This window comes from Stigmatopora nigra, unplaced genomic scaffold (genome assembly GCF_051989575.1).
Source record: "Stigmatopora nigra isolate UIUO_SnigA unplaced genomic scaffold, RoL_Snig_1.1 HiC_scaffold_24, whole genome shotgun sequence".
Classification (NCBI taxonomy): Eukaryota; Metazoa; Chordata; class Actinopteri; order Syngnathiformes; family Syngnathidae; genus Stigmatopora; species Stigmatopora nigra.
This window is the reverse complement of record NW_027551603.1, coordinates 761,907-783,445: the sequence shown is the minus strand read 5'-3', so window position 1 is coordinate 783,445 and position 21,539 is coordinate 761,907. Positions and strand designations below refer to the sequence as shown.

General features: G+C 54.3%; 1 non-coding gene and 119 pseudogenes across 1 annotated transcript; all 120 read left to right on the top strand.

Annotated features, from left to right (window-relative positions):
- Position 1: 1 nt before the first annotated feature.
- On the top strand, positions 2-120 carry LOC144184113 (5S ribosomal RNA; annotated as a pseudogene).
- Positions 121-176: 56 nt separating this feature from the next.
- Positions 177-295, top strand: LOC144191878 (5S ribosomal RNA; annotated as a pseudogene).
- A 56-nt stretch (positions 296-351) lies between these two features.
- On the top strand, positions 352-470 carry LOC144190564 (5S ribosomal RNA; annotated as a pseudogene).
- Positions 471-526: 56 nt separating this feature from the next.
- LOC144184405 (5S ribosomal RNA) lies at positions 527-645 on the top strand (annotated as a pseudogene).
- A 56-nt stretch (positions 646-701) lies between these two features.
- On the top strand, positions 702-820 carry LOC144189681 (5S ribosomal RNA; annotated as a pseudogene).
- A 56-nt stretch (positions 821-876) lies between these two features.
- On the top strand, positions 877-995 carry LOC144182228 (5S ribosomal RNA; annotated as a pseudogene).
- Positions 996-1,051: 56 nt separating this feature from the next.
- LOC144189045 (5S ribosomal RNA) lies at positions 1,052-1,170 on the top strand (annotated as a pseudogene).
- Positions 1,171-1,226: 56 nt separating this feature from the next.
- Positions 1,227-1,344, top strand: LOC144182164 (5S ribosomal RNA; annotated as a pseudogene).
- Positions 1,345-1,400: 56 nt separating this feature from the next.
- On the top strand, positions 1,401-1,529 carry LOC144185668 (5S ribosomal RNA; annotated as a pseudogene).
- A 56-nt stretch (positions 1,530-1,585) lies between these two features.
- LOC144184322 (5S ribosomal RNA) lies at positions 1,586-1,714 on the top strand (annotated as a pseudogene).
- A 56-nt stretch (positions 1,715-1,770) lies between these two features.
- On the top strand, positions 1,771-1,889 carry LOC144185561 (5S ribosomal RNA; annotated as a pseudogene).
- Positions 1,890-1,945: 56 nt separating this feature from the next.
- LOC144188226 (5S ribosomal RNA) lies at positions 1,946-2,064 on the top strand (annotated as a pseudogene).
- A 56-nt stretch (positions 2,065-2,120) lies between these two features.
- Positions 2,121-2,249, top strand: LOC144186239 (5S ribosomal RNA; annotated as a pseudogene).
- A 56-nt stretch (positions 2,250-2,305) lies between these two features.
- On the top strand, positions 2,306-2,424 carry LOC144185059 (5S ribosomal RNA; annotated as a pseudogene).
- A 56-nt stretch (positions 2,425-2,480) lies between these two features.
- Positions 2,481-2,599, top strand: LOC144188125 (5S ribosomal RNA; annotated as a pseudogene).
- Positions 2,600-2,655: 56 nt separating this feature from the next.
- Positions 2,656-2,784, top strand: LOC144184965 (5S ribosomal RNA; annotated as a pseudogene).
- A 56-nt stretch (positions 2,785-2,840) lies between these two features.
- LOC144190638 (5S ribosomal RNA) lies at positions 2,841-2,959 on the top strand (annotated as a pseudogene).
- Positions 2,960-3,015: 56 nt separating this feature from the next.
- On the top strand, positions 3,016-3,134 carry LOC144191628 (5S ribosomal RNA; annotated as a pseudogene).
- A 56-nt stretch (positions 3,135-3,190) lies between these two features.
- On the top strand, positions 3,191-3,309 carry LOC144182710 (5S ribosomal RNA; annotated as a pseudogene).
- A 56-nt stretch (positions 3,310-3,365) lies between these two features.
- On the top strand, positions 3,366-3,494 carry LOC144184923 (5S ribosomal RNA; annotated as a pseudogene).
- Positions 3,495-3,550: 56 nt separating this feature from the next.
- LOC144185002 (5S ribosomal RNA) lies at positions 3,551-3,669 on the top strand (annotated as a pseudogene).
- Positions 3,670-3,725: 56 nt separating this feature from the next.
- On the top strand, positions 3,726-3,844 carry LOC144188966 (5S ribosomal RNA; annotated as a pseudogene).
- A 56-nt stretch (positions 3,845-3,900) lies between these two features.
- LOC144182786 (5S ribosomal RNA) lies at positions 3,901-4,029 on the top strand (annotated as a pseudogene).
- A 56-nt stretch (positions 4,030-4,085) lies between these two features.
- Positions 4,086-4,204, top strand: LOC144189526 (5S ribosomal RNA; annotated as a pseudogene).
- A 56-nt stretch (positions 4,205-4,260) lies between these two features.
- Positions 4,261-4,379, top strand: LOC144183843 (5S ribosomal RNA; annotated as a pseudogene).
- A 56-nt stretch (positions 4,380-4,435) lies between these two features.
- On the top strand, positions 4,436-4,554 carry LOC144191244 (5S ribosomal RNA; annotated as a pseudogene).
- A 56-nt stretch (positions 4,555-4,610) lies between these two features.
- On the top strand, positions 4,611-4,729 carry LOC144188722 (5S ribosomal RNA; annotated as a pseudogene).
- Positions 4,730-4,785: 56 nt separating this feature from the next.
- Positions 4,786-4,914, top strand: LOC144183816 (5S ribosomal RNA; annotated as a pseudogene).
- Positions 4,915-4,970: 56 nt separating this feature from the next.
- LOC144184111 (5S ribosomal RNA) lies at positions 4,971-5,089 on the top strand (annotated as a pseudogene).
- A 56-nt stretch (positions 5,090-5,145) lies between these two features.
- Positions 5,146-5,264, top strand: LOC144191877 (5S ribosomal RNA; annotated as a pseudogene).
- A 56-nt stretch (positions 5,265-5,320) lies between these two features.
- On the top strand, positions 5,321-5,439 carry LOC144190562 (5S ribosomal RNA; annotated as a pseudogene).
- Positions 5,440-5,495: 56 nt separating this feature from the next.
- LOC144184403 (5S ribosomal RNA) lies at positions 5,496-5,614 on the top strand (annotated as a pseudogene).
- A 56-nt stretch (positions 5,615-5,670) lies between these two features.
- LOC144189680 (5S ribosomal RNA) lies at positions 5,671-5,789 on the top strand (annotated as a pseudogene).
- A 56-nt stretch (positions 5,790-5,845) lies between these two features.
- LOC144182216 (5S ribosomal RNA) lies at positions 5,846-5,964 on the top strand (annotated as a pseudogene).
- Positions 5,965-6,020: 56 nt separating this feature from the next.
- LOC144189043 (5S ribosomal RNA) lies at positions 6,021-6,139 on the top strand (annotated as a pseudogene).
- Positions 6,140-6,195: 56 nt separating this feature from the next.
- On the top strand, positions 6,196-6,313 carry LOC144182163 (5S ribosomal RNA; annotated as a pseudogene).
- Positions 6,314-6,369: 56 nt separating this feature from the next.
- On the top strand, positions 6,370-6,498 carry LOC144185667 (5S ribosomal RNA; annotated as a pseudogene).
- Positions 6,499-6,554: 56 nt separating this feature from the next.
- LOC144184321 (5S ribosomal RNA) lies at positions 6,555-6,683 on the top strand (annotated as a pseudogene).
- A 56-nt stretch (positions 6,684-6,739) lies between these two features.
- Positions 6,740-6,858, top strand: LOC144185549 (5S ribosomal RNA; annotated as a pseudogene).
- Positions 6,859-6,914: 56 nt separating this feature from the next.
- LOC144188225 (5S ribosomal RNA) lies at positions 6,915-7,033 on the top strand (annotated as a pseudogene).
- Positions 7,034-7,089: 56 nt separating this feature from the next.
- Positions 7,090-7,218, top strand: LOC144186238 (5S ribosomal RNA; annotated as a pseudogene).
- A 56-nt stretch (positions 7,219-7,274) lies between these two features.
- Positions 7,275-7,393, top strand: LOC144185058 (5S ribosomal RNA; annotated as a pseudogene).
- Positions 7,394-7,449: 56 nt separating this feature from the next.
- On the top strand, positions 7,450-7,568 carry LOC144188124 (5S ribosomal RNA; annotated as a pseudogene).
- Positions 7,569-7,624: 56 nt separating this feature from the next.
- On the top strand, positions 7,625-7,753 carry LOC144184964 (5S ribosomal RNA; annotated as a pseudogene).
- A 56-nt stretch (positions 7,754-7,809) lies between these two features.
- LOC144190637 (5S ribosomal RNA) lies at positions 7,810-7,928 on the top strand (annotated as a pseudogene).
- Positions 7,929-7,984: 56 nt separating this feature from the next.
- On the top strand, positions 7,985-8,103 carry LOC144191627 (5S ribosomal RNA; annotated as a pseudogene).
- A 56-nt stretch (positions 8,104-8,159) lies between these two features.
- Positions 8,160-8,278, top strand: LOC144191875 (5S ribosomal RNA; annotated as a pseudogene).
- A 56-nt stretch (positions 8,279-8,334) lies between these two features.
- LOC144190561 (5S ribosomal RNA) lies at positions 8,335-8,453 on the top strand (annotated as a pseudogene).
- A 56-nt stretch (positions 8,454-8,509) lies between these two features.
- Positions 8,510-8,628, top strand: LOC144184402 (5S ribosomal RNA; annotated as a pseudogene).
- A 56-nt stretch (positions 8,629-8,684) lies between these two features.
- Positions 8,685-8,803, top strand: LOC144189679 (5S ribosomal RNA; annotated as a pseudogene).
- Positions 8,804-8,859: 56 nt separating this feature from the next.
- Positions 8,860-8,978, top strand: LOC144182205 (5S ribosomal RNA; annotated as a pseudogene).
- A 56-nt stretch (positions 8,979-9,034) lies between these two features.
- LOC144189042 (5S ribosomal RNA) lies at positions 9,035-9,153 on the top strand (annotated as a pseudogene).
- Positions 9,154-9,209: 56 nt separating this feature from the next.
- Positions 9,210-9,327, top strand: LOC144182162 (5S ribosomal RNA; annotated as a pseudogene).
- Positions 9,328-9,383: 56 nt separating this feature from the next.
- Positions 9,384-9,512, top strand: LOC144185665 (5S ribosomal RNA; annotated as a pseudogene).
- A 56-nt stretch (positions 9,513-9,568) lies between these two features.
- LOC144184319 (5S ribosomal RNA) lies at positions 9,569-9,697 on the top strand (annotated as a pseudogene).
- Positions 9,698-9,753: 56 nt separating this feature from the next.
- Positions 9,754-9,872, top strand: LOC144185537 (5S ribosomal RNA; annotated as a pseudogene).
- A 56-nt stretch (positions 9,873-9,928) lies between these two features.
- On the top strand, positions 9,929-10,047 carry LOC144188223 (5S ribosomal RNA; annotated as a pseudogene).
- A 56-nt stretch (positions 10,048-10,103) lies between these two features.
- Positions 10,104-10,232, top strand: LOC144186237 (5S ribosomal RNA; annotated as a pseudogene).
- A 56-nt stretch (positions 10,233-10,288) lies between these two features.
- LOC144185056 (5S ribosomal RNA) lies at positions 10,289-10,407 on the top strand (annotated as a pseudogene).
- Positions 10,408-10,463: 56 nt separating this feature from the next.
- Positions 10,464-10,582, top strand: LOC144188121 (5S ribosomal RNA; annotated as a pseudogene).
- A 56-nt stretch (positions 10,583-10,638) lies between these two features.
- LOC144184962 (5S ribosomal RNA) lies at positions 10,639-10,767 on the top strand (annotated as a pseudogene).
- A 56-nt stretch (positions 10,768-10,823) lies between these two features.
- On the top strand, positions 10,824-10,942 carry LOC144190636 (5S ribosomal RNA; annotated as a pseudogene).
- A 56-nt stretch (positions 10,943-10,998) lies between these two features.
- LOC144191626 (5S ribosomal RNA) lies at positions 10,999-11,117 on the top strand (annotated as a pseudogene).
- Positions 11,118-11,173: 56 nt separating this feature from the next.
- LOC144182697 (5S ribosomal RNA) lies at positions 11,174-11,292 on the top strand (annotated as a pseudogene).
- A 56-nt stretch (positions 11,293-11,348) lies between these two features.
- LOC144184921 (5S ribosomal RNA) lies at positions 11,349-11,477 on the top strand (annotated as a pseudogene).
- Positions 11,478-11,533: 56 nt separating this feature from the next.
- LOC144185001 (5S ribosomal RNA) lies at positions 11,534-11,652 on the top strand (annotated as a pseudogene).
- A 56-nt stretch (positions 11,653-11,708) lies between these two features.
- Positions 11,709-11,827, top strand: LOC144188965 (5S ribosomal RNA; annotated as a pseudogene).
- A 56-nt stretch (positions 11,828-11,883) lies between these two features.
- On the top strand, positions 11,884-12,002 carry LOC144183236 (5S ribosomal RNA; annotated as a pseudogene).
- Positions 12,003-12,223: 221 nt separating this feature from the next.
- On the top strand, positions 12,224-12,342 carry LOC144183683 (5S ribosomal RNA; annotated as a pseudogene).
- Positions 12,343-12,398: 56 nt separating this feature from the next.
- Positions 12,399-12,517, top strand: LOC144185381 (5S ribosomal RNA; annotated as a pseudogene).
- A 56-nt stretch (positions 12,518-12,573) lies between these two features.
- LOC144191328 (5S ribosomal RNA) lies at positions 12,574-12,693 on the top strand (annotated as a pseudogene).
- Positions 12,694-12,749: 56 nt separating this feature from the next.
- Positions 12,750-12,878, top strand: LOC144187239 (5S ribosomal RNA; annotated as a pseudogene).
- A 56-nt stretch (positions 12,879-12,934) lies between these two features.
- Positions 12,935-13,063, top strand: LOC144184755 (5S ribosomal RNA; annotated as a pseudogene).
- Positions 13,064-13,119: 56 nt separating this feature from the next.
- LOC144185298 (5S ribosomal RNA) lies at positions 13,120-13,248 on the top strand (annotated as a pseudogene).
- A 56-nt stretch (positions 13,249-13,304) lies between these two features.
- LOC144186901 (5S ribosomal RNA) lies at positions 13,305-13,433 on the top strand (annotated as a pseudogene).
- Positions 13,434-13,489: 56 nt separating this feature from the next.
- On the top strand, positions 13,490-13,608 carry LOC144185144 (5S ribosomal RNA; annotated as a pseudogene).
- A 56-nt stretch (positions 13,609-13,664) lies between these two features.
- LOC144184821 (5S ribosomal RNA) lies at positions 13,665-13,781 on the top strand (annotated as a pseudogene).
- Positions 13,782-13,837: 56 nt separating this feature from the next.
- On the top strand, positions 13,838-13,956 carry LOC144184708 (5S ribosomal RNA; annotated as a pseudogene).
- A 56-nt stretch (positions 13,957-14,012) lies between these two features.
- Positions 14,013-14,132, top strand: LOC144183419 (5S ribosomal RNA; annotated as a pseudogene).
- Positions 14,133-14,188: 56 nt separating this feature from the next.
- LOC144183711 (5S ribosomal RNA) lies at positions 14,189-14,305 on the top strand (annotated as a pseudogene).
- Positions 14,306-14,361: 56 nt separating this feature from the next.
- Positions 14,362-14,480, top strand: LOC144185319 (5S ribosomal RNA; annotated as a pseudogene).
- Positions 14,481-14,536: 56 nt separating this feature from the next.
- LOC144183418 (5S ribosomal RNA) lies at positions 14,537-14,656 on the top strand (annotated as a pseudogene).
- A 56-nt stretch (positions 14,657-14,712) lies between these two features.
- On the top strand, positions 14,713-14,829 carry LOC144183710 (5S ribosomal RNA; annotated as a pseudogene).
- Positions 14,830-14,885: 56 nt separating this feature from the next.
- LOC144191264 (5S ribosomal RNA) lies at positions 14,886-15,004 on the top strand (annotated as a pseudogene).
- A 56-nt stretch (positions 15,005-15,060) lies between these two features.
- Positions 15,061-15,179, top strand: LOC144187416 (5S ribosomal RNA; annotated as a pseudogene).
- Positions 15,180-15,235: 56 nt separating this feature from the next.
- On the top strand, positions 15,236-15,354 carry LOC144188332 (5S ribosomal RNA; annotated as a pseudogene).
- A 56-nt stretch (positions 15,355-15,410) lies between these two features.
- On the top strand, positions 15,411-15,529 carry LOC144188721 (5S ribosomal RNA; annotated as a pseudogene).
- Positions 15,530-15,585: 56 nt separating this feature from the next.
- LOC144188646 (5S ribosomal RNA) lies at positions 15,586-15,704 on the top strand (annotated as a pseudogene).
- Positions 15,705-15,760: 56 nt separating this feature from the next.
- On the top strand, positions 15,761-15,879 carry LOC144191961 (5S ribosomal RNA; annotated as a pseudogene).
- Positions 15,880-15,935: 56 nt separating this feature from the next.
- LOC144185594 (5S ribosomal RNA) lies at positions 15,936-16,054 on the top strand (annotated as a pseudogene).
- Positions 16,055-16,110: 56 nt separating this feature from the next.
- On the top strand, positions 16,111-16,229 carry LOC144191287 (5S ribosomal RNA; annotated as a pseudogene).
- A 56-nt stretch (positions 16,230-16,285) lies between these two features.
- LOC144188012 (5S ribosomal RNA) lies at positions 16,286-16,404 on the top strand (annotated as a pseudogene).
- Positions 16,405-16,460: 56 nt separating this feature from the next.
- On the top strand, positions 16,461-16,579 carry LOC144184803 (5S ribosomal RNA; annotated as a pseudogene).
- Positions 16,580-16,635: 56 nt separating this feature from the next.
- Positions 16,636-16,754, top strand: LOC144182576 (5S ribosomal RNA; annotated as a pseudogene).
- Positions 16,755-16,810: 56 nt separating this feature from the next.
- On the top strand, positions 16,811-16,929 carry LOC144190941 (5S ribosomal RNA; annotated as a pseudogene).
- A 56-nt stretch (positions 16,930-16,985) lies between these two features.
- LOC144186404 (5S ribosomal RNA) lies at positions 16,986-17,104 on the top strand (annotated as a pseudogene).
- Positions 17,105-17,160: 56 nt separating this feature from the next.
- LOC144182444 (5S ribosomal RNA) lies at positions 17,161-17,279 on the top strand (annotated as a pseudogene).
- A 56-nt stretch (positions 17,280-17,335) lies between these two features.
- LOC144182998 (5S ribosomal RNA) lies at positions 17,336-17,454 on the top strand (annotated as a pseudogene).
- Positions 17,455-17,510: 56 nt separating this feature from the next.
- LOC144187156 (5S ribosomal RNA) lies at positions 17,511-17,629 on the top strand. The gene has a single exon (XR_013324838.1). It is a non-coding gene; the product is annotated as a 5S ribosomal RNA (ribosomal RNA).
- A 56-nt stretch (positions 17,630-17,685) lies between these two features.
- On the top strand, positions 17,686-17,804 carry LOC144188719 (5S ribosomal RNA; annotated as a pseudogene).
- Positions 17,805-17,860: 56 nt separating this feature from the next.
- LOC144182039 (5S ribosomal RNA) lies at positions 17,861-17,979 on the top strand (annotated as a pseudogene).
- Positions 17,980-18,035: 56 nt separating this feature from the next.
- Positions 18,036-18,154, top strand: LOC144188718 (5S ribosomal RNA; annotated as a pseudogene).
- A 56-nt stretch (positions 18,155-18,210) lies between these two features.
- On the top strand, positions 18,211-18,329 carry LOC144188645 (5S ribosomal RNA; annotated as a pseudogene).
- A 56-nt stretch (positions 18,330-18,385) lies between these two features.
- On the top strand, positions 18,386-18,504 carry LOC144191960 (5S ribosomal RNA; annotated as a pseudogene).
- A 56-nt stretch (positions 18,505-18,560) lies between these two features.
- On the top strand, positions 18,561-18,679 carry LOC144185593 (5S ribosomal RNA; annotated as a pseudogene).
- Positions 18,680-18,735: 56 nt separating this feature from the next.
- LOC144191286 (5S ribosomal RNA) lies at positions 18,736-18,854 on the top strand (annotated as a pseudogene).
- Positions 18,855-18,910: 56 nt separating this feature from the next.
- Positions 18,911-19,029, top strand: LOC144191350 (5S ribosomal RNA; annotated as a pseudogene).
- A 56-nt stretch (positions 19,030-19,085) lies between these two features.
- On the top strand, positions 19,086-19,204 carry LOC144184802 (5S ribosomal RNA; annotated as a pseudogene).
- Positions 19,205-19,260: 56 nt separating this feature from the next.
- Positions 19,261-19,379, top strand: LOC144190261 (5S ribosomal RNA; annotated as a pseudogene).
- A 56-nt stretch (positions 19,380-19,435) lies between these two features.
- LOC144185911 (5S ribosomal RNA) lies at positions 19,436-19,554 on the top strand (annotated as a pseudogene).
- A 56-nt stretch (positions 19,555-19,610) lies between these two features.
- Positions 19,611-19,729, top strand: LOC144187302 (5S ribosomal RNA; annotated as a pseudogene).
- Positions 19,730-19,785: 56 nt separating this feature from the next.
- LOC144188031 (5S ribosomal RNA) lies at positions 19,786-19,904 on the top strand (annotated as a pseudogene).
- Positions 19,905-20,145: 241 nt separating this feature from the next.
- Positions 20,146-20,274, top strand: LOC144183006 (5S ribosomal RNA; annotated as a pseudogene).
- A 56-nt stretch (positions 20,275-20,330) lies between these two features.
- On the top strand, positions 20,331-20,459 carry LOC144186323 (5S ribosomal RNA; annotated as a pseudogene).
- Positions 20,460-20,515: 56 nt separating this feature from the next.
- LOC144186726 (5S ribosomal RNA) lies at positions 20,516-20,634 on the top strand (annotated as a pseudogene).
- A 56-nt stretch (positions 20,635-20,690) lies between these two features.
- LOC144185878 (5S ribosomal RNA) lies at positions 20,691-20,809 on the top strand (annotated as a pseudogene).
- Positions 20,810-20,865: 56 nt separating this feature from the next.
- Positions 20,866-20,994, top strand: LOC144185984 (5S ribosomal RNA; annotated as a pseudogene).
- A 56-nt stretch (positions 20,995-21,050) lies between these two features.
- Positions 21,051-21,169, top strand: LOC144183798 (5S ribosomal RNA; annotated as a pseudogene).
- A 56-nt stretch (positions 21,170-21,225) lies between these two features.
- Positions 21,226-21,344, top strand: LOC144184106 (5S ribosomal RNA; annotated as a pseudogene).
- A 56-nt stretch (positions 21,345-21,400) lies between these two features.
- LOC144185262 (5S ribosomal RNA) lies at positions 21,401-21,519 on the top strand (annotated as a pseudogene).
- Positions 21,520-21,539: the final 20 nt, after the last annotated feature.

Genomic DNA, 21,539 nt, shown 5'->3' with positions numbered 1-21,539 from the left:
TGCTCACGGCCATACCACCCTGAAAAGGCCCGATCTTGTCTAATCTCGGAAGCCAAGCATGGTTCGGCCTGGTTAGTACCTGATTGGGAGACCGTTTGGGAATATCAGGTGCTGTGAGCATCATACCCTGCATCTTTTTCGACATTTCATGGGTGTCCATCTGCAAGAGCAGTACCGCTCACGGCCATACCACCCTGAAAAGGCCCGATCTTGTCCGATCTTGGCAGCCAAGCATGGTTTGGCCTGGTTAGTACCTGATTGGGAGACCGCTTGGGAATACCAGGTGCTGTGAGCGTCATGCCCCGCATCTTTTTCGACATTTCATGGGTGTCCATCTGCAGGAGCAGTACCGCTCACGGCCATACCACCCTGAAAAGGCCCGATCTCGTCCGATCTCGAAAGCCAAGCATAGTTCGGCCTGGTTAGTACCTGATTGGGAGACCGCTTGGGAATACCAGGTGCTGTGAGCATCTTACCCCGCATCTTTTTCGACATTTCATGGGTGTCCATCTGCAAGAGCAGTACCGCTCACGGCCATACCACCCTGAAAAGGCCCGATATCCTCCGATCTCGGAAGCCAAGCATGGTTCGGCCTGTTTAGTACCTGATTGGGAGACCGCTTGGGAATACCAGGTGCTGTGAGTATCATACCCCGCATCTTTTTCGACATTTCATGGGTGTCCATCTGCAAAAGCAGTACCGCTCACGGCCATACCACCCCGAAAAGGCCCGATCTCGTCCGATCTCGGAAGCCAAGCATGGTTTGGCCTGGTTAGTACCTGATTGGGAGACTGCTTGGGAATACCAGGTGCTGTGAGCATCATACCCCGCATCTTTTTCGACATTTCATGGGTGTCCATCTGCAAGTGCAGTACCGCTCACGGCCATACCACCCTGAAAAGGCCCGATCTCGTTCGATCTCGGAAGCCAAGCATGGTACGGCCTGGTTAGTACCTGATTGGGAGACCGCTTGGGAATACCAGGTGCCGTGAGCATCATACCCCGCATCTTTTTCGACATTTCATGGGTGTCCATCTGCAAGAACAGTACCGCTCACGGCCATACCACCCTGAAAAGGCCCGATCTCATCCGATCTCAGAAGCCAAGCATGGTCCGGCCTGGTTAGTACCTGATTGGGAGACCGCTTGGGAATACCAGGTGCTGTGAGCATCATACCCCGCATCTTTTTCGACATTTCATGGGTGTCCATCTGCTAGTGCAGTACCGCTCACGGCCATACCACCCTGAAAAGGCCCGATCTCGTCCGATCTCGGCAGCAAGCATGGTTCGGCCTGTTTAGTACCTGATTGGGAGACCGCTTGGGAATACCAGGTGCTGTGAGCATCATACCCCGCATCTTTTTCGACATTTCATGGGTGTCCATCTGCTAGTGCAGTACCGCTCACGGCCATACCACCCTGAAAAGGCCCGATCTCGTCCGATCTCGTCCGATCTCGGCAGCCAAGCATCGTTCGGCCTGGTTAGTACCTGATTGGGAGACCGCTTGGGAATACCAGGTGCTGTGAGCATCATACCCTGCAACTTTTTCGACATTTCATGGGTGTCCATCTGCAAGAGCAGTACCGCTCACAGCCATACCACCCTGATAAGGCCCGATCTCGCCCGATCTCGTCCGATCTCGGCAGCCAAGCATGGTTCGGCCTGGTTAGTACCTGATTGGGAAACCGCTTGGGAATACCAGGTGCTGTGAGCATCATACCCCGCATCTTTTTCGACATTTCATGGGTGTCCATCTGCAAGGAGAGTACCGCTCATGGCCATACCACCCTGAAAAGGCCCGATCTCGTCCGATCTCGGAAGCCAAGCATGGTTCGGCCTGGTTAGTACCTGATTGGGAGACCGCTTGGGAATACCAGGTGCTGTGAGCATCATACCCCGCATCTTTTTCGACATTTCATGGGTGTCCATCTGCAAGAGCAGTACCGCTCACGGCCATACCACCCTGAAAAGGCCCGATCTCGTCCGATCTCGGAAGCCAAGCATGGTTCGGTCTGGTTAGTACCTGATTGGGAGACCGCTTGGGAATACCAGGTGCTGTGAGCATCATACCCCGCATCTTTTTCGACATTTCATGGGTGTCCATCTGCAAGAGCAGTACCGCTCACGGCCATACCACCCTGATAAGGCCCGATCTCGCCCGATCTCGTCCGATCTCGGAAGCCGAGCATGGTTCGGCCTGTTTAGTACCTGATTGGGGGACCGCTTGGGAATACCAGGTGCTGTGAGCATCATACCCCGCATCTTTTTCGACATTTCATGGGTGTCCATCTGCAATAGCAGTACCGCTCATGGCCATACCACCCTGAAAAGGCCAAATCTCATCCGATCTCGGAAGCCAAGCATGTTTCGGCCTGGTTAGTACCTGATTGGGAGACCGCTTGGGAATACCAGGTGCTGTGAGCATCTTGCCCCGCATCTTTTTCGACATTTCATGGGTGTCCATCTGCTAGTGCAGTACCGCTCACGGCCATACCACCCTGAAAAGGCCCGATCTCGTCTGATCTCGGAAGCCAAGCATGGTTCGGCCTGTTTAGTACCTGATTGGGAGACCGCTTGGGAATACCAGGTGCTGTGAGCATCATACCCTGCATCTTTTTCGACATTTCATGGGTGTCCATCTGCAAGAGCAGTACCGCTCACTGCCATACCACCCTGAAAAGGCCCGATCTCGTCCGATCTCGTCCGATCTCGGCAGCCAAGCATGGTTCGGCCTGGTTAGTACCTGATTGGGAGACCGCTTGGGAATACCAGGTGCTGTGAGCATCATACCCCGCATCTTTTTCGACATTTCATGGGTGTCCATCTGCTAGTACAGTACCGCTCACGGCCATACCACCCTGAAAAGGCCCGATCTCGTTCGATCTCGGAAGCCAAGCATGGTTCGGCCTGGTCAGTACCTGATTAGGAGACCGCTTGGGAATACCAGGTGCTGTGAGCATCATACCCCGCATCTTTTTCGACATTTCATGGGTGTCCATCTGCTAGCGCAGTACCGCTCACGGCCATACCACCCTGAAAAGGCCCGATCTAGTCCGATCTCGGAGGCCAAGCATGGTTCGGCCTGGTTAGTACCTGATTGGGAGACCGCTTGGGAATACCAGGTGCTGTGAGCATCATACCCCGCATCTTTTTCGACATTTCATGGGTGTCCATCTGCAGGAGCAGTACCGCTCACGGCCATACCACCCTGAAAAGGCCCGATCTCGTCCGATCTCGGAAGCCAAGCATGGTCCGGCCTGGTTAGTACCTGATTGGGAGACCGCTTGGGAATACCAGGTGCTGTGAGCATCATACCCCGCATCTTTTTCGACATTTCATGGGTGTCCATCTGCAAGAGCAGTACCGCTCACGGCCATACCACCCTGATAAGGCCCGATCTCGCCCGCTCTCGTCCGATCTCGGCAGCCAAGCATGGTTCGGCCTGGTTAGTACCTGATTGGGAGACCGCTTGGGAATACCAGGTGCTGTGAGCATCATACCCCGCATCTTTTTCGACATTTCATGGGTGTCCATCTGCTAGTACAGTACCGCTCACGGCCATACCACCCTGAAAAGGCCCGTTCTCGTCCGATCTCGGAAGCCAAGTATGGTCCGGCCTGGTCAGTACCTGATTGGGAGACCGCTTGCGAATACCAGGTGCTGTGAGCATCATACCCCGCATCTTTTTCGACATTTCATGGGTGTCCATCTGCATGAGCAGTACCGCTCACGGCCATACCACCCTGAAAAGGCCCGATCTCGTCCGATCTCGGAAGCCAAGCATGGTTCGGCCTGGTTAGTACCTGATTGGGAGACCGCTTGGGAATACCAGGTGCAGTGAGCATCATACCCCGCATCTTTTTCGACATTTCATGGGTGTCCATCTGCAAGAGCAGTACCGCTCACGGCCATACCACCCTGAAAAGGCCCGATCTCGTCCGATCTCGTCCGATCTCGGAAGCCAAGCATGGTTCGGCCTGTTTAGTACCTGAATGGGAGACCGCTTGGGAATACCAGGTGCTGTGAGCGTCATACCCCGCATCTTTTTCGACATTTCATGGGTGTCCATCTGCATGCGCAGTACCGCTCACGGCCATACCACCCTGAAAAGGCCCGATCTCGTCCGATCTCGGAAGCCAAGCATGGTTCGGCCTGGTTAGTACCTGATTGGGAGACCGCTTGGGAATACCAGGTGCTGTGAGCATCATACCCCGCATCTTTTTCGACATTTCATGGGTGTCCATCTGCAAGAGCAGTACCTCTCACGGCCATACCACCCTGATAAGGCCTGATCTCGTCCGATCTCAGCAGCCAAGCATGATTCGGCCAGGTTAGTACCTGAATGGGAGACCGCTTGGGAATACCAGGTGCAGTGAGCATCATACCCCGCATCTTTTTCGACATTTCATGGGTGTCCATCTGCAATAGCAGTACCGCTCACGGCCATACCACCCTGAAAAGGCCCGATCTCGTCCGATCTCGGAAGCCAAGCATCGTTCGGCCTGGTTAGTATCTGATTGGGAGACCGCTTGGGAATACCAGGTGCTGTGAGCATCATACCCCGCATCTTTTTCGACATTTCATGGGTGTCCATCTGCAAGAGCAGTACCGCTCACGGCCATACCACCCTGAAAAGGCCCGATCTCGTCCGATCTCGGCAGCCAAGCATGGTTCGGCCTGTTTAGTACCTGATTGGGAGACCGCTTGGGAATACCAGGTGCTGTGAGCATCATACCCCGCATCTTTTTCGACATTTCATGGGTGTCCATCTGCAAAAGCAGTACAACTCACGGCCATACCACCCTGAAAAGGCCCGATCTCGCCCGATCTCGTCCGATCTCGGCAGCCAAGCATGGTTCGGCCTGGTTAGTACCTGATTGGGAGACCGCTTGGGAATACCAGGTGCTGTGAGCATCATACCCCGCATCTTTTTCGACATTTCATGGGTGTCCATCTGCAAGAGCAGTACTGCTCACGGCCATACCACCCTGAAAAGGCCCGATCTTGTCTAATCTCGGAAGCCAAGCATGGTTCGGCCTGGTTAGTACCTGATTGGGAGACCGTTTGGGAATATCAGGTGCTGTGAGCATCATACCCTGCATCTTTTTCGACATTTCATGGGTGTCCATCTGCAAGAGCAGTACCGCTCACGGCCATACCACCCTGAAAAGGCCCGATCTTGTCCGATCTTGGCAGCCAAGCATGGTTTGGCCTGGTTAGTACCTGATTGGGAGACCGCTTGGGAATACCAGGTGCTGTGAGCGTCATGCCCCGCATCTTTTTCGACATTTCATGGGTGTCCATCTGCAGGAGCAGTACCGCTCACGGCCATACCACCCTGAAAAGGCCCGATCTCGTCCGATCTCGAAAGCCAAGCATAGTTCGGCCTGGTTAGTACCTGATTGGGAGACCGCTTGGGAATACCAGGTGCTGTGAGCATCATACCCCGCATCTTTTTCGACATTTCATGGGTGTCCATCTGCAAGAGCAGTACCGCTCACGGCCATACCACCCTGAAAAGGCCCGATATCCTCCGATCTCGGAAGCCAAGCATGGTTCGGCCTGTTTAGTACCTGATTGGGAGACCGCTTGGGAATACCAGGTGCTGTGAGTATCATACCCCGCATCTTTTTCGACATTTCATGGGTGTCCATCTGCAAAAGCAGTACCGCTCACGGCCATACCACCCCGAAAAGGCCCGATCTCGTCCGATCTCGGAAGCCAAGCATGGTTTGGCCTGGTTAGTACCTGATTGGGAGACTGCTTGGGAATACCAGGTGCTGTGAGCATCATACCCCGCATCTTTTTCGACATTTCATGGGTGTCCATCTGCAAGTGCAGTACCGCTCACGGCCATACCACCCTGAAAAGGCCCGATCTCGTTCGATCTCGGAAGCCAAGCATGGTACGGCCTGGTTAGTACCTGATTGGGAGACCGCTTGGGAATACCAGGTGCCGTGAGCATCATACCCCGCATCTTTTTCGACATTTCATGGGTGTCCATCTGCAAGAACAGTACCGCTCACGGCCATACCACCCTGAAAAGGCCCGATCTCATCCGATCTCAGAAGCCAAGCATGGTCCGGCCTGGTTAGTACCTGATTGGGAGACCGCTTGGGAATACCAGGTGCTGTGAGCATCATACCCCGCATCTTTTTCGACATTTCATGGGTGTCCATCTGCTAGTGCAGTACCGCTCACGGCCATACCACCCTGAAAAGGCCCGATCTCGTCCGATCTCGGCAGCAAGCATGGTTCGGCCTGTTTAGTACCTGATTGGGAGACCGCTTGGGAATACCAGGTGCTGTGAGCATCATACCCCGCATCTTTTTCGACATTTCATGGGTGTCCATCTGCTAGTGCAGTACCGCTCACGGCCATACCACCCTGAAAAGGCCCGATCTCGTCCGATCTCGTCCGATCTCGGCAGCCAAGCATCGTTCGGCCTGGTTAGTACCTGATTGGGAGACCGCTTGGGAATACCAGGTGCTGTGAGCATCATACCCTGCAACTTTTTCGACATTTCATGGGTGTCCATCTGCAAGAGCAGTACCGCTCACAGCCATACCACCCTGATAAGGCCCGATCTCGCCCGATCTCGTCCGATCTCGGCAGCCAAGCATGGTTCGGCCTGGTTAGTACCTGATTGGGAAACCGCTTGGGAATACCAGGTGCTGTGAGCATCATACCCCGCATCTTTTTCGACATTTCATGGGTGTCCATCTGCAAGGAGAGTACCGCTCATGGCCATACCACCCTGAAAAGGCCCGATCTCGTCCGATCTCGGAAGCCAAGCATGGTTCGGCCTGGTTAGTACCTGATTGGGAGACCGCTTGGGAATACCAGGTGCTGTGAGCATCATACCCCGCATCTTTTTCGACATTTCATGGGTGTCCATCTGCAAGAGCAGTACCGCTCACGGCCATACCACCCTGAAAAGGCCCGATCTCGTCCGATCTCGGAAGCCAAGCATGGTTCGGTCTGGTTAGTACCTGATTGGGAGACCGCTTGGGAATACCAGGTGCTGTGAGCATCATACCCCGCATCTTTTTCGACATTTCATGGGTGTCCATCTGCAAGAGCAGTACCGCTCACGGCCATACCACCCTGATAAGGCCCGATCTCGCCCGATCTCGTCCGATCTCGGAAGCCGAGCATGGTTCGGCCTGTTTAGTACCTGATTGGGGGACCGCTTGGGAATACCAGGTGCTGTGAGCATCATACCCCGCATCTTTTTCGACATTTCATGGGTGTCCATCTGCAATAGCAGTACCGCTCATGGCCATACCACCCTGAAAAGGCCAAATCTCATCCGATCTCGGAAGCCAAGCATGTTTCGGCCTGGTTAGTACCTGATTGGGAGACCGCTTGGGAATACCAGGTGCTGTGAGCATCTTGCCCCGCATCTTTTTCGACATTTCATGGGTGTCCATCTGCTAGTGCAGTACCGCTCACGGCCATACCACCCTGAAAAGGCCCGATCTCGTCTGATCTCGGAAGCCAAGCATGGTTCGGCCTGTTTAGTACCTGATTGGGAGACCGCTTGGGAATACCAGGTGCTGTGAGCATCATACCCTGCATCTTTTTCGACATTTCATGGGTGTCCATCTGCAAGAGCAGTACCGCTCACTGCCATACCACCCTGAAAAGGCCCGATCTCGTCCGATCTCGTCCGATCTCGGCAGCCAAGCATGGTTCGGCCTGGTTAGTACCTGATTGGGAGACCGCTTGGGAATACCAGGTGCTGTGAGCATCATACCCCGCATCTTTTTCGACATTTCATGGGTGTCCATCTGCTAGTACAGTACCGCTCACGGCCATACCACCCTGAAAAGGCCCGATCTCGTTCGATCTCGGAAGCCAAGCATGGTTCGGCCTGGTCAGTACCTGATTAGGAGACCGCTTGGGAATACCAGGTGCTGTGAGCATCATACCCCGCATCTTTTTCGACATTTCATGGGTGTCCATCTGCTAGCGCAGTACCGCTCACGGCCATACCACCCTGAAAAGGCCCGATCTAGTCCGATCTCGGAGGCCAAGCATGGTTCGGCCTGGTTAGTACCTGATTGGGAGACCGCTTGGGAATACCAGGTGCTGTGAGCATCATACCCTGCATCTTTTTCGACATTTCATGGGTGTCCATCTGCAAGAGCAGTACCGCTCACGGCCATACCACCCTGAAAAGGCCCGATCTTGTCCGATCTTGGCAGCCAAGCATGGTTTGGCCTGGTTAGTACCTGATTGGGAGACCGCTTGGGAATACCAGGTGCTGTGAGCGTCATGCCCCGCATCTTTTTCGACATTTCATGGGTGTCCATCTGCAGGAGCAGTACCGCTCACGGCCATACCACCCTGAAAAGGCCCGATCTCGTCCGATCTCGAAAGCCAAGCATAGTTCGGCCTGGTTAGTACCTGATTGGGAGACCGCTTGGGAATACCAGGTGCTGTGAGCATCATACCCCGCATCTTTTTCGACATTTCATGGGTGTCCATCTGCAAGAGCAGTACCGCTCACGGCCATACCACCCTGAAAAGGCCCGATATCCTCCGATCTCGGAAGCCAAGCATGGTTCGGCCTGTTTAGTACCTGATTGGGAGACCGCTTGGGAATACCAGGTGCTGTGAGTATCATACCCCGCATCTTTTTCGACATTTCATGGGTGTCCATCTGCAAAAGCAGTACCGCTCACGGCCATACCACCCCGAAAAGGCCCGATCTCGTCCGATCTCGGAAGCCAAGCATGGTTTGGCCTGGTTAGTACCTGATTGGGAGACTGCTTGGGAATACCAGGTGCTGTGAGCATCATACCCCGCATCTTTTTCGACATTTCATGGGTGTCCATCTGCAAGTGCAGTACCGCTCACGGCCATACCACCCTGAAAAGGCCCGATCTCGTTCGATCTCGGAAGCCAAGCATGGTACGGCCTGGTTAGTACCTGATTGGGAGACCGCTTGGGAATACCAGGTGCCGTGAGCATCATACCCCGCATCTTTTTCGACATTTCATGGGTGTCCATCTGCAAGAACAGTACCGCTCACGGCCATACCACCCTGAAAAGGCCCGATCTCATCCGATCTCAGAAGCCAAGCATGGTCCGGCCTGGTTAGTACCTGATTGGGAGACCGCTTGGGAATACCAGGTGCTGTGAGCATCATACCCCGCATCTTTTTCGACATTTCATGGGTGTCCATCTGCTAGTGCAGTACCGCTCACGGCCATACCACCCTGAAAAGGCCCGATCTCGTCCGATCTCGGCAGCAAGCATGGTTCGGCCTGTTTAGTACCTGATTGGGAGACCGCTTGGGAATACCAGGTGCTGTGAGCATCATACCCCGCATCTTTTTCGACATTTCATGGGTGTCCATCTGCTAGTGCAGTACCGCTCACGGCCATACCACCCTGAAAAGGCCCGATCTCGTCCGATCTCGTCCGATCTCGGCAGCCAAGCATCGTTCGGCCTGGTTAGTACCTGATTGGGAGACCGCTTGGGAATACCAGGTGCTGTGAGCATCATACCCTGCAACTTTTTCGACATTTCATGGGTGTCCATCTGCAAGAGCAGTACCGCTCACAGCCATACCACCCTGATAAGGCCCGATCTCGCCCGATCTCGTCCGATCTCGGCAGCCAAGCATGGTTCGGCCTGGTTAGTACCTGATTGGGAAACCGCTTGGGAATACCAGGTGCTGTGAGCATCATACCCCGCATCTTTTTCGACATTTCATGGGTGTCCATCTGCAAGGAGAGTACCGCTCATGGCCATACCACCCTGAAAAGGCCCGATCTCGTCCGATCTCGGAAGCCAAGCATGGTTCGGCCTGGTTAGTACCTGATTGGGAGACCGCTTGGGAATACCAGGTGCTGTGAGCATCATACCCCGCATCTTTTTCGACATTTCATGGGTGTCCATCTGCAAGAGCAGTACCGCTCACGGCCATACCACCCTGAAAAGGCCCGATCTCGTCCGATCTCGGAAGCCAAGCATGGTTCGGTCTGGTTAGTACCTGATTGGGAGACCGCTTGGGAATACCAGGTGCTGTGAGCATCATACCCCGCATCTTTTTCGACATTTCATGGGTGTCCATCTGCAAGAGCAGTACCGCTCACGGCCATACCACCCTGATAAGGCCCGATCTCGCCCGATCTCGTCCGATCTCGGAAGCCGAGCATGGTTCGGCCTGTTTAGTACCTGATTGGGGGACCGCTTGGGAATACCAGGTGCTGTGAGCATCATACCCCGCATCTTTTTCGACATTTCATGGGTGTCCATCTGCAATAGCAGTACCGCTCATGGCCATACCACCCTGAAAAGGCCAAATCTCATCCGATCTCGGAAGCCAAGCATGTTTCGGCCTGGTTAGTACCTGATTGGGAGACCGCTTGGGAATACCAGGTGCTGTGAGCATCTTGCCCCGCATCTTTTTCGACATTTCATGGGTGTCCATCTGCTAGTGCAGTACCGCTCACGGCCATACCACCCTGAAAAGGCCCGATCTCGTCTGATCTCGGAAGCCAAGCATGGTTCGGCCTGTTTAGTACCTGATTGGGAGACCGCTTGGGAATACCAGGTGCTGTGAGCATCATACCCTGCATCTTTTTCGACATTTCATGGGTGTCCATCTGCAAGAGCAGTACCGCTCACTGCCATACCACCCTGAAAAGGCCCGATCTCGTCCGATCTCGTCCGATCTCGGCAGCCAAGCATGGTTCGGCCTGGTTAGTACCTGATTGGGAGACCGCTTGGGAATACCAGGTGCTGTGAGCATCATACCCCGCATCTTTTTCGACATTTCATGGGTGTCCATCTGCTAGTACAGTACCGCTCACGGCCATACCACCCTGAAAAGGCCCGATCTCGTTCGATCTCGGAAGCCAAGCATGGTTCGGCCTGGTCAGTACCTGATTAGGAGACCGCTTGGGAATACCAGGTGCTGTGAGCATCATACCCCGCATCTTTTTCGACATTTCATGGGTGTCCATCTGCTAGCGCAGTACCGCTCACGGCCATACCACCCTGAAAAGGCCCGATCTAGTCCGATCTCGGAGGCCAAGCATGGTTCGGCCTGGTTAGTACCTGATTGGGAGACCGCTTGGGAATACCAGGTGCTGTGAGCATCATACCCCGCATCTTTTTCGACATTTCATGGGTGTCCATCTGCAGGAGCAGTACCGCTCACGGCCATACCACCCTGAAAAGGCCCGATCTCGTCCGATCTCGGAAGCCAAGCATGGTCCGGCCTGGTTAGTACCTGATTGGGAGACCGCTTGGGAATACCAGGTGCTGTGAGCATCATACCCCGCATCTTTTTCGACATTTCATGGGTGTCCATCTGCAAGAGCAGTACCGCTCACGGCCATACCACCCTGATAAGGCCCGATCTCGCCCGCTCTCGTCCGATCTCGGCAGCCAAGCATGGTTCGGCCTGGTTAGTACCTGATTGGGAGACCGCTTGGGAATACCAGGTGCTGTGAGCATCATACCCCGCATCTTTTTCGACATTTCATGGGTGTCCATCTGCTAGTACAGTACCGCTCACGGCCATACCACCCTGAAAAGGCCCGTTCTCGTCCGATCTCGGAAGCCAAGTATGGTCCGGCCTGGTCAGTACCTGATTGGGAGACCGCTTGCGAATACCAGGTGCTGTGAGCATCATACCCCGCATCTTTTTCGACATTTCATGGGTGTCCATCTGCATGAGCAGTACCGCTCACGGCCATACCACCCTGAAAAGGCCCGATCTCGTCCGATCTCGGAAGCCAAGCATGGTTCGGCCTGGTTAGTACCTGATTGGGAGACCGCTTGGGAATACCAGGTGCAGTGAGCATCATACCCCGCATCTTTTTCGACATTTCATGGGTGTCCATCTGCAGGAGCAGTACCGCTCACGGCCATACCACCCTGAAAAGGCCCGATCTCGTCCGATCTCGGAAGCCAAGCATGGTTCGGCCTGGTTAGTACCTGGTTGGAAGACCGCTTGGGAATACCAGGTGCTGTGAGCATCATACCCCGCATCTTTTTCGACATTTCATGGGTGTCCATCTGCAAAAGCAGTACCGCTCAAGGCCATACCACCCTGAAAAGGCCCGATCTCGGAAGCCAAGCATGGTCCGGCCTGGTTAGTACCTGATTGGGAGACTGCTTGGGAATACCAGGTTCTGTGAGCATCATACCCTGCATCTTTTTCGACATTTCATTGGTGTCCATCTGCTAGTGCAGTACCGCTCACGGCCATACCACCCTGAAAAGGCCCGATCTCGTCCGATCTCGGCAGCCAAGCATCGTTCGGCCTGTTTAGTACCTGATTGGGAGACCGCTTCGGAATACCAGGTGCTGTGAGCATCATACCCCGCATCTTTTTCGACATTTCATGGGTGTCCATCTGCTAGTGCAGTACCGCTCACGGCCATACCACCCAGAAAAGGCCCGATCTTGTCCGATCTCGGCAGCCAAGCATGGTTCGGCCTGTTTAGTACCTGATTGGGAGACCGCTTCGGAATACCAGGTGCTGTGAGCATCATACCCCGCATCTTTTTCGACATTTCATGGGTGTCCATCTGCTAGTGCAGTACCGCTCACGGCCATACCACCCTGATAAGGCCCGATCTCGTCCGATCTCGGAAGCCAAGCATGGTTTGGGCCTGTTTAGTACCTGATTGGGAGACCGCTTGGGAATACCAGGTTCTGTGAGCATCATACCCCGCATCTTTTTCGACATTTCATGGGTGTCCATCTGCTAGTGCAGTACCGCTCACGGCCATACCACCCTGAAAAGGCCCGATCTCGTCCGATCTCGTCCGATCTCGGCAGCCAAGCATCGTTCGGACTGGTTAGTACCTGATTGGGAGACCGCTTGGGAATACCAGGTGCTGTGAGCATCATACCCTGCATCTTTTTCGACATTTCATGGGTGTCCATCTGCAAGAGCAGTACCGCTCACAGCCATACCACCCTGATAAGGCCCGATCTCGCCCGATCTCGTCCGATTTCGGCAGCCAAGCATGGTTCGGCCTGGTTAGTACTTGATTGGGAGACCGCTTGGGAATACCAGGTGCTGTGAGCATCATACCCCGCATCTTTTTCGACATTTCATGGGTGTCCATCTGCAAGGAGAGTACCGCTCACAGTCATACCACCCTGATAAGGCCCGATCTCGCCCGATCTCGTCCGATCTCAGAAGCCAAGCATGGTTCGGCCTGGTTAGTACCTGATTGGGAGACCGCTTGGGAATACCAGGTGCTGTGAGCATCATACCCCGCATCTTTTTCGACATTTCATGGGTGTCCATCTGCAAGAGCAGTACCGCTCACGGCCATACCACCCTGATAAGGCCCGATCTCGCCCGATCTCGTCCGATCTCGGAAGCCGAGCATGGTTCGGCCTGTTTAGTACCTGATTGGGAGACTGCTTGGGAATACCAGGTGCTGTGAGCATCATACCCCGCATCTTTTTCGACATTTCATGGGTGTCCATCTGCAAGAGCAGTACCGCTCTCGGCCATACCACCCTGAAAAGGCCCGATCTCTTCCGATTTCGGAAGCCAAGCATGGTTCGGCCTGGTTCGTAGCTGATTGGGAGACCGCTTGGGAATACCAGGTGCTGTGAGCATCATACCCCGCATCTTTTTCGACATTTCATGGGTGTCCATCTGGTGGTGCAGTACCGCTCACGGCCATACCACCCTGAAAAGGCCCGATTGTCCGATCTCGGAAGCCAAGCATGGTTAGGCCTGGTTAGTACCTGATTGGGAGACCGCTTGGAAATACCAGGTGCTGTGAGCATCATACCCCGCATCTTTTTCGACATTTAATGGGTGTCCATCTGCAAGAGCAGTACTGCTCACGGCCATACCACCCTGAAAAGGCCCGATCTCGCCCGATCTCGGCAGCCAAGCATGATTCGGCCTGGTTACTACCTGATTGGGAGACCGCTTGGGAATACCAGGTGCTGTGAGCATCATACCCCGCATCTTTTTCGACATTTCATGGGTGTCCATCTGCTAGTGCAGTACCGCTCACGGCCATACCACCCTGAAAAGGCCCGATCTCGTCCGATCTCGGAAAGCCAAGCATGGTTCGGCCTGGTTAGTACCTGATTGGGAGACTGCTTGGAAATACCAGGTGCTGTGAGCATCATACCCCGCATCTTTTTCGACATTTCATGGGTGTCCATCTGCTAGTGCAGTACCGCTCACGGCCATACCACCCTGAAAAGGCCCGATTGTCCGATCTCGGAAGCCAAGCATGGTTCGGCCTGGTTAGTACCTGATTGGGAGACCGCTTGGGAATACCAGGTGCTGTGAGCATCATACCCCGCATCTTTTTCGACATTTCATGGGTGTCCATCTGCTAGTGCAGTACCGCTCACGGCCATACCACCCTGAAAAGGCCCGATCTCGTCCGATCTCGGAAGCCAGGCATGGTTCGGACTGGTTAGTACCTGATTGGGAGACCGCTTGGAAATACCAGGTGCTGTGAGCATCATACCCCGCATCTTTTTCGACATTTCATGGGTGTCCATCTGCTAGTGCAGTACCGCTCACGGCCATACCACCCTGAAAAGGCCCGATCTCGTCCGATCTCGGAAAGCCAAGCATGGTTCGGCCTGGTTAGTACCTGATTGGGAGACTGCTTGGAAATACCAGGTGCTGTGAGCATCATACCCCGCATCTTTTTCGACATTTCATGGGTGTCCATCTGCTAGTGCAGTACCGCTCACGGCCATACCACCCTGAAAAGGCCCGATTGTCCGATCTCGGAAGCCAAGCATGGTTCGGCCTGGTTAGTACCTGATTGGGAGACCGCTTGGGAATACCAGGTGCTGTGAGCATCATACCCCGCATCTTTTTCGACATTTAATGGGTGTCCATCTGCAAGAGCAGTACCGCTCACGGCCATACCACCCTGAAAAGGCCCGATCTCGTCCGATCGCGGCAGCCAAGCATGGTTCGGCCTGTTTAGTACCTGAATGGGAGACCGCTTGGGAATACCAGGTGCTGTGAGCATCATACGCCGCATCTTTTTCGACATTTCATGGGTGTCCATCTGCAAGAGCAGTACCGCTCACGGCCATACCACCCTGAAAAGGCCCGATCTCGCCCGATCTCGGAATCCAAGCATGGTTCGGCCTGGTTAGTACCTGATTGGGAGACCGCTTGGGAATACCAGGTGCTGTGAGCATCATACCCTGCATCTTTTTCGACATTTCATGGGTGTCCATCTGCAGGAGCAGTACCGCACACGGCCATACCACCCTGAAAAGGCCCGATCTCGTCCGATCTCGGAAGCCAAGCATGGTTTGGCCTGGTTAGTACCTGGTTGGGAGACTGCTTGGGAATACCAGGTGCTGTGAGCATCATACCCCGCGTCTTTTTCGACATTTCATGGGTGTCCATCTGCTAGTGCAGTACCGCTCACGGCCATACCACCCTGAAAAGGCCCGATCTCGTCCGATCTCGGCAGCCAAGCATGGTTCGGCCTGTTTAGTACCTGATTGGGAGACCGCTTGGGAATACCAGGTGCTGTGAGCATCATACCCCGCATCTTTTTCGACATTTCATGGGTGTCCATCTGCTAGTGCAGTACCGCTCACGGCCATACCACCCTGAAAAGGCCCAATCTCGTCCGAACTCGGAAGCCAAGCATGGTTCGGCCTGGTTAGTACCTGATTGGGAGACCGCTTGGGAATACCAGGTGCTGTGAGCATCATACCCCGCATCTTTTTCGACATTTCATGGGTGTCCATCTGCAAGAACAGTACCGCTCACGGCCATACCACCCTGAAAAGGCTCGATCTCGCCCGATCTCGGAAGCCAAGCATGGTTCGGCCTGGTTAGTACCTGATTGGGAGATCGCTTGGGAATACCAGGTGCTGTGAGCATCATAACCCGCATCTTTTTCGACATTTCATGGGTGTCCATCTGCTAGTGCAGTACCGCTCACGGCCATACCACCCTGAAAAGGCCCGATCTCGTCCGATCTTGGAAGCCAAGCATGGTTCGTCCTGGTTAGTACCTGATTGGGAGTCCGCTTGGGAATACCAGGTGCTGTGTACATCATACCCCGCATCTTTTTCGACATTTCATGGGTGTCCATCTGCTAGTGCAGTACCGCTCACGGCCATACCACCCTGAAAAGGCCCGATCTCGTCCGATCTCGGAAGCCAAGCATGGTTAGACTTGTTTAGTACCAGATTGGGAGACCGCTTGGGAATATCAGGTGCTGTGAGAACCATGCCCCGCATCTTTTTCGACATTTATTGGGTGTCCATCTGCAACAGCAGTACCGCTCACGGCCATACCACCCTGAAAAGGCCCGATCTCGTCCGATCTCGGAAGCCAAGCATGGTTCGGCCTGGTTAGTACCTGGTTGGAAGACCGCTTGGGAATGCCAGGTGCTGTGAGCATCGTACCCCGCATCTTTTTCGACATTTCATGGGTGTCCATCTGCTAGTGCAGTACCGCTCACGGCCATACCACCCTGAAAAGGCCCGATCTCGTCCGTTCTTGGAAGCCAAGCATGGTTCGGCCTGGTTAGTACCTGATTGGTAGACCGCTTGGAAATACCAGGTGCTGTGAGCATCATACCCCGCATCTTTTTCGACATTTCATGGGTGTCCATCTGCTAGTGCAGTACTGCTCACGGCCATACCACCCTGAAAAGGCCCGATCTCGTCCGATCTCGGCAGCCAAGCATGGTTCGGTCTGTTTAGTACCTGATTGGGAGACCGCTTCGGAATACCAGGTGCTGTGAGCATCATACCTCGCATCTTTTTCGACATTTCATGGGTGTCCATCTGCTAGTGCAGTACCGCTCACGGCCATACCACCCTGAAAAGGCCCGATCTCGTCCGATCTCGGAAGCCAAGCATGGTTCGGCCTGTTTAGTACCTGATTGGGAGACCGCTTGGGAATACCAGATGCTGTGAGCACCATACCCCGCATCTTTTTCGACATTTCATGGGTGTCCATCTGCAAGTGCAGTACCGCTCACGGCCATACCACCCTGAAAAGGCCCGATCTCGTCCGATCGTGGAAGCCAAGCATGGTTCGGCCTGTTTAGTACCTGATTGGGAGACCGCTTGGGAATACCAGGTGCTCTGAGCATCATACCCCGCATCTTTTTCGACATTTCATGGGTGTCCATCTGCAAGGACGGTACCGCTCACGGCCATACCACCCTGAAAAGGCCCGATCTCGTCCGATCTTGGAAGCCAAGCATGGTTCGGCCTGTTTAGTGCCTGATTGGGAGACCGCTTGGGAATACCAGGTGCTGTGAGCATCATACCCTGCATCTTTTTCGACATTTCATGGGTGTCCATCTGCAAGAGCAGTACCGCTCACGGCCATACCACCCTGAAAAGGCCCGATCTCGCCCGATCTTGGAAGCCAAGCATAGTTCGGCCTGGTTAGTACCTGATTGGGAGACCGCTTGGGAATACCAGGTGCTGTGAGCATCATACCCCGCATCTTTTTCGACATTTCATGGGTGTCCATCTGCAAAAGCAGTATCGCTCACGGCCATACCACCCTGAAAAGGCCCGATCTCATCTGATCTCGGAAGCTAAGCATGGTTCGGCCTGGTTAGTACCTAGTTGGGAGACCTTCTGGGAATACCAGGTGCTGTGAGCATCATACCCTGCATCTTTTTCGACATTTCATGGGTGTCCATTTGCTAGTGCAGTACCGCTCACGGCCATACCACCCTGAAAAGGCCCGATCTCGTCCGATCTCGGCAGCCAAGCATGGTTCGGCCTGTTTAGTACCTGATTGGGAGACCGCTTGGGAATACCAGGTGCTGTGAGCATCATACCCCGCATCTTTTTCGACATTTCATGGGTGTCCATCTGCAAGAGCAGTACCGCTCACGGCCATACCACCCTGAAAAGGCCCGATCTCGTCCGATCTCGGAAGCCAAGCATGGTTTGGCCTGGTTAGTACCTGGTTGGGAGACTGCTTGGGAATACCAGGTGCTGTGAGCATCATACCCCGCGTCTTTTTCGACATTTCATGGGTGTCCATCTGCTAGTGCAGTACCGCTCACGGCCATACCACCCTGAAAAGGCCCGATCTCGTCCGATCTCGGCAGCCAAGCATGGTTCGGCCTGTTTAGTACCTGATTGGGAGACCGCTTGGGAATACCAGGTGCTGTGAGCATCATACCCCGCATCTTTTTCGACATTTCATGGGTGTCCATCTGCTAGTGCAGTACCGCTCACGGCCATACCACCCTGAAAAGGCCCAATCTCGTCCGAACTCGGAAGCCAAGCATGGTTCGGCCTGGTTAGTACCTGATTGGGAGACCGCTTGGGAATACCAGGTGCTGTGAGCATCATACCCCGCATCTTTTTCGACATTTCATGGGTGTCCATCTGCAAGAACAGTACCGCTCACGGCCATACCACCCTGAAAAGGCTCGATCTCGCCCGATCTCGGAAGCCAAGCATGGTTCGGCCTGGTTAGTACCTGATTGGGAGATCGCTTGGGAATACCAGGTGCTGTGAGCATCATAACCCGCATCTTTTTCGACATTTCATGGGTGTCCATCTGCTAGTGCAGTACCGCTCACGGCCATACCACCCTGAAAAGGCCCGATCTCGTCCGATCTTGGAAGCCAAGCATGGTTCGTCCTGGTTAGTACCTGATTGGGAGTCCGCTTGGGAATACCAGGTGCTGTGTACATCATACCCCGCATCTTTTTCGACATTTCATGGGTGTCCATCTGCTAGTGCAGTACCGCTCACGGCCATACCACCCTGAAAAGGCCCGATCTCGTCCGATCTCGGAAGCCAAGCATGGTTAGACTTGTTTAGTACCAGATTGGGAGACCGCTTGGGAATATCAGGTGCTGTGAGAACCATGCCCCGCATCTTTTTCGACATTTATTGGGTGTCCATCTGCAACAGCAGTACCGCTCACGGCCATACCACCCTGAAAAGGCCCGATCTCGTCCGATCCCGGAAGCCAAGCATGGTTCGGCCTGGTTAGTACCTGGTTGGAAGACCGCTTGGGAATGCCAGGTGCTGTGAGCATCGTACCCCGCATCTTTTTCGACATTTCATGGGTGTCCATCTGCTAGTGCAGTACCGCTCACGGCCATACCACCCTGAAAAGGCCCGATCTCGTCCGTTCTTGGAAGCCAAGCATGGTTCGGCCTGGTTAGTACCTGATTGGTAGACCGCTTGGAAATACCAGGTGCTGTGAGCATCATACCCCGCATCTTTTTCGACATTTCATGGGTGTCCATCTGCTAGTGCAGTACCGCTCACGGCCATACCACCCTGAAGAGGCCCGATCTCGTCCGATCTCGGCAGCCAAGCATGGTTCGGCCTGTTTAGTACCTGATTGGGAGACCGCTTGGGAATACCAGGTGCTGTGAGCATCATACCCCGCATCTTTTTCGACATTTCATGGGTGTCCATCTGCAGGAGCAGTACAGCTCACGGCCATACCACCCTGAAAAGGCCCGATCTCGCCCGATCTCGGCAGCCAAGTATGGTTCGGCCTGGTTAGTACCTGATTGGGAGACCGCTTGGGAATACCAGGTACTTTGAGCATCATACCCCGCATCTTTTTCGACATTTCATGGGTGTCCATCTGCTAGTGCAGTACCGCTCACGGCCATACCACCCTGAAAAGGCCCGATCTCGTCCGATCTCGGAAGCCAAGCATGGTTCGGCCTGGTCAGTACCTGATTGGGAGACCGCTTGGGAATACCAGGTGCTGTGAGCATCATACCCCGCATCTTTTTCGACATTTCATGGCTGTCCATCTGCAAGAGCAGTACCGCTCACGGCCATACCACCCTGATAAGGCCCGATCTCGTCCGATCTCGGAAGCCAAGCATGGTTTGGCCTGTTTAGTACCTGATTGGGAGACCGCTTGGGAATACCAGGTGCTGTGAGCATCATACCCCGCATCTTTTTCGACATTTCATGGGTGTCCATCTGCTAGTGCAGTACCGCTCACGGCCATACCACCCTGAAAAGGCCCGATCTCGTCCGATCTCGTCCGATCTCGGCAGCCAAGCATCGTTCGGCCTGGTTAGTACCTGATTGGGAGACAGCTTGGGAATACCAGGTGCTGTGAGCATCATACCCTGCAACTTTTTCGACATTTCATGGGTGTCCATCTGCAAGAGCAGTACCGCTCACAGCCATACCACCCTGATAAGGCCCGATCTCGCCCGATCTCGTCCGATCTCGGCAGCCAAGCATGGTTCGGCCTGGTTAGTACCTGATTGGGAGACCGCTTGGGAATACCAGGTGCTGTGAGCATCATACCCCGCATCTTTTTCGACATTTCATGGGTGTCCATCTGCAAGAGCAGTACCGTTTACGGCCATACCACCCTGAAAAGGCCCGATCTCGCCCGATCTCGTCCGATCTCGGCAGCCAAGCATGGTTCGGCATGGTTAGTACCTGATTGGGAGACCGCTTGGGAATACCAGGTGCTGTGAGCATCATACCCCGCACCTTTTTCGACATTTCATGGGTGTCCATCTGCAAGAGCAGTACCATTCACGGCCATACCACCCTGATAAGGCCCGATCTCGTCCGATCTCGGCAGCCAAGCAGGGTTCCGCCTGTTTAGTACCTGATTGGGAGACAGCTTGGGAATACCAGGTGCTGTGAGCATCTTGCCCCGCATCTTTTTCGACATTTCATGGGTGTCCATCTGCAAGAATAGTACCGCTCACGGCCATACCACCCTGAAAAGGCCCAATCTCCTCCGATCTCGGAAGCCAAGCATGGTTCCGCCTGTTTAGTACCTGATTGGGAGACCGCTTGGGAATACCAGGTGCTGTGAGCATCTTGCCCCGCATCTTTTTCGACATTTCATGGGTGTCCATCTGCAAGAGCAGTACCGCTCACGGCCATACCACCCTGAAAAGGCCCGATCTCGCCCGATCTCGTCCGATCTCGGCAGCCAAGCATGATTCGGCCTGGTTAGTACCTGATTGGGAGACTGCTTGGGAATACCAGGTGCTGTGAGCATCATACCCCGCACCTTTTTCGACATTTCATGGGTGTCCATCTGCAAGAGCAGTACCATTCACGGCCATACCACCCTGATAAGGCCCGATCTCGTCCGATCTCGGCAACCAAGCAGGGTTCCGCCTGTTTAGTACCTGATTGGGAGACCGCTTGGGAATACCAGGTGCTGTGAGCATCTTGCCCCGCATCTTTTTCGACATTTCATGGGTGTCCATCTGCAAGAGTAGTACCGCTCACGGCCATACCACCCTGAAAAGGCCCAATCTCCTCCGATCTCGGAAGCCAAGCATGGTTCGGCCTGGTAAGTACCTGATTGGGAGACCGCTTGGGAATACCAGGTGCTGCGAGCATCATACCCCGCATCTTTTTCGACATTTCATGGGTGTCCATCTGCAAAAGCAGTACCGCTCACGGCCATACCACCCTGAAAAGGCCCGATCTCGCCCGATCTAGGAAGCCAAGCATCGTTCGGCCTGGTTAGTACCTGATTGGGAGACCGCTTGGGAATACCAGGTGCTGTGAGCATCATACCCCGCATCTTTTTC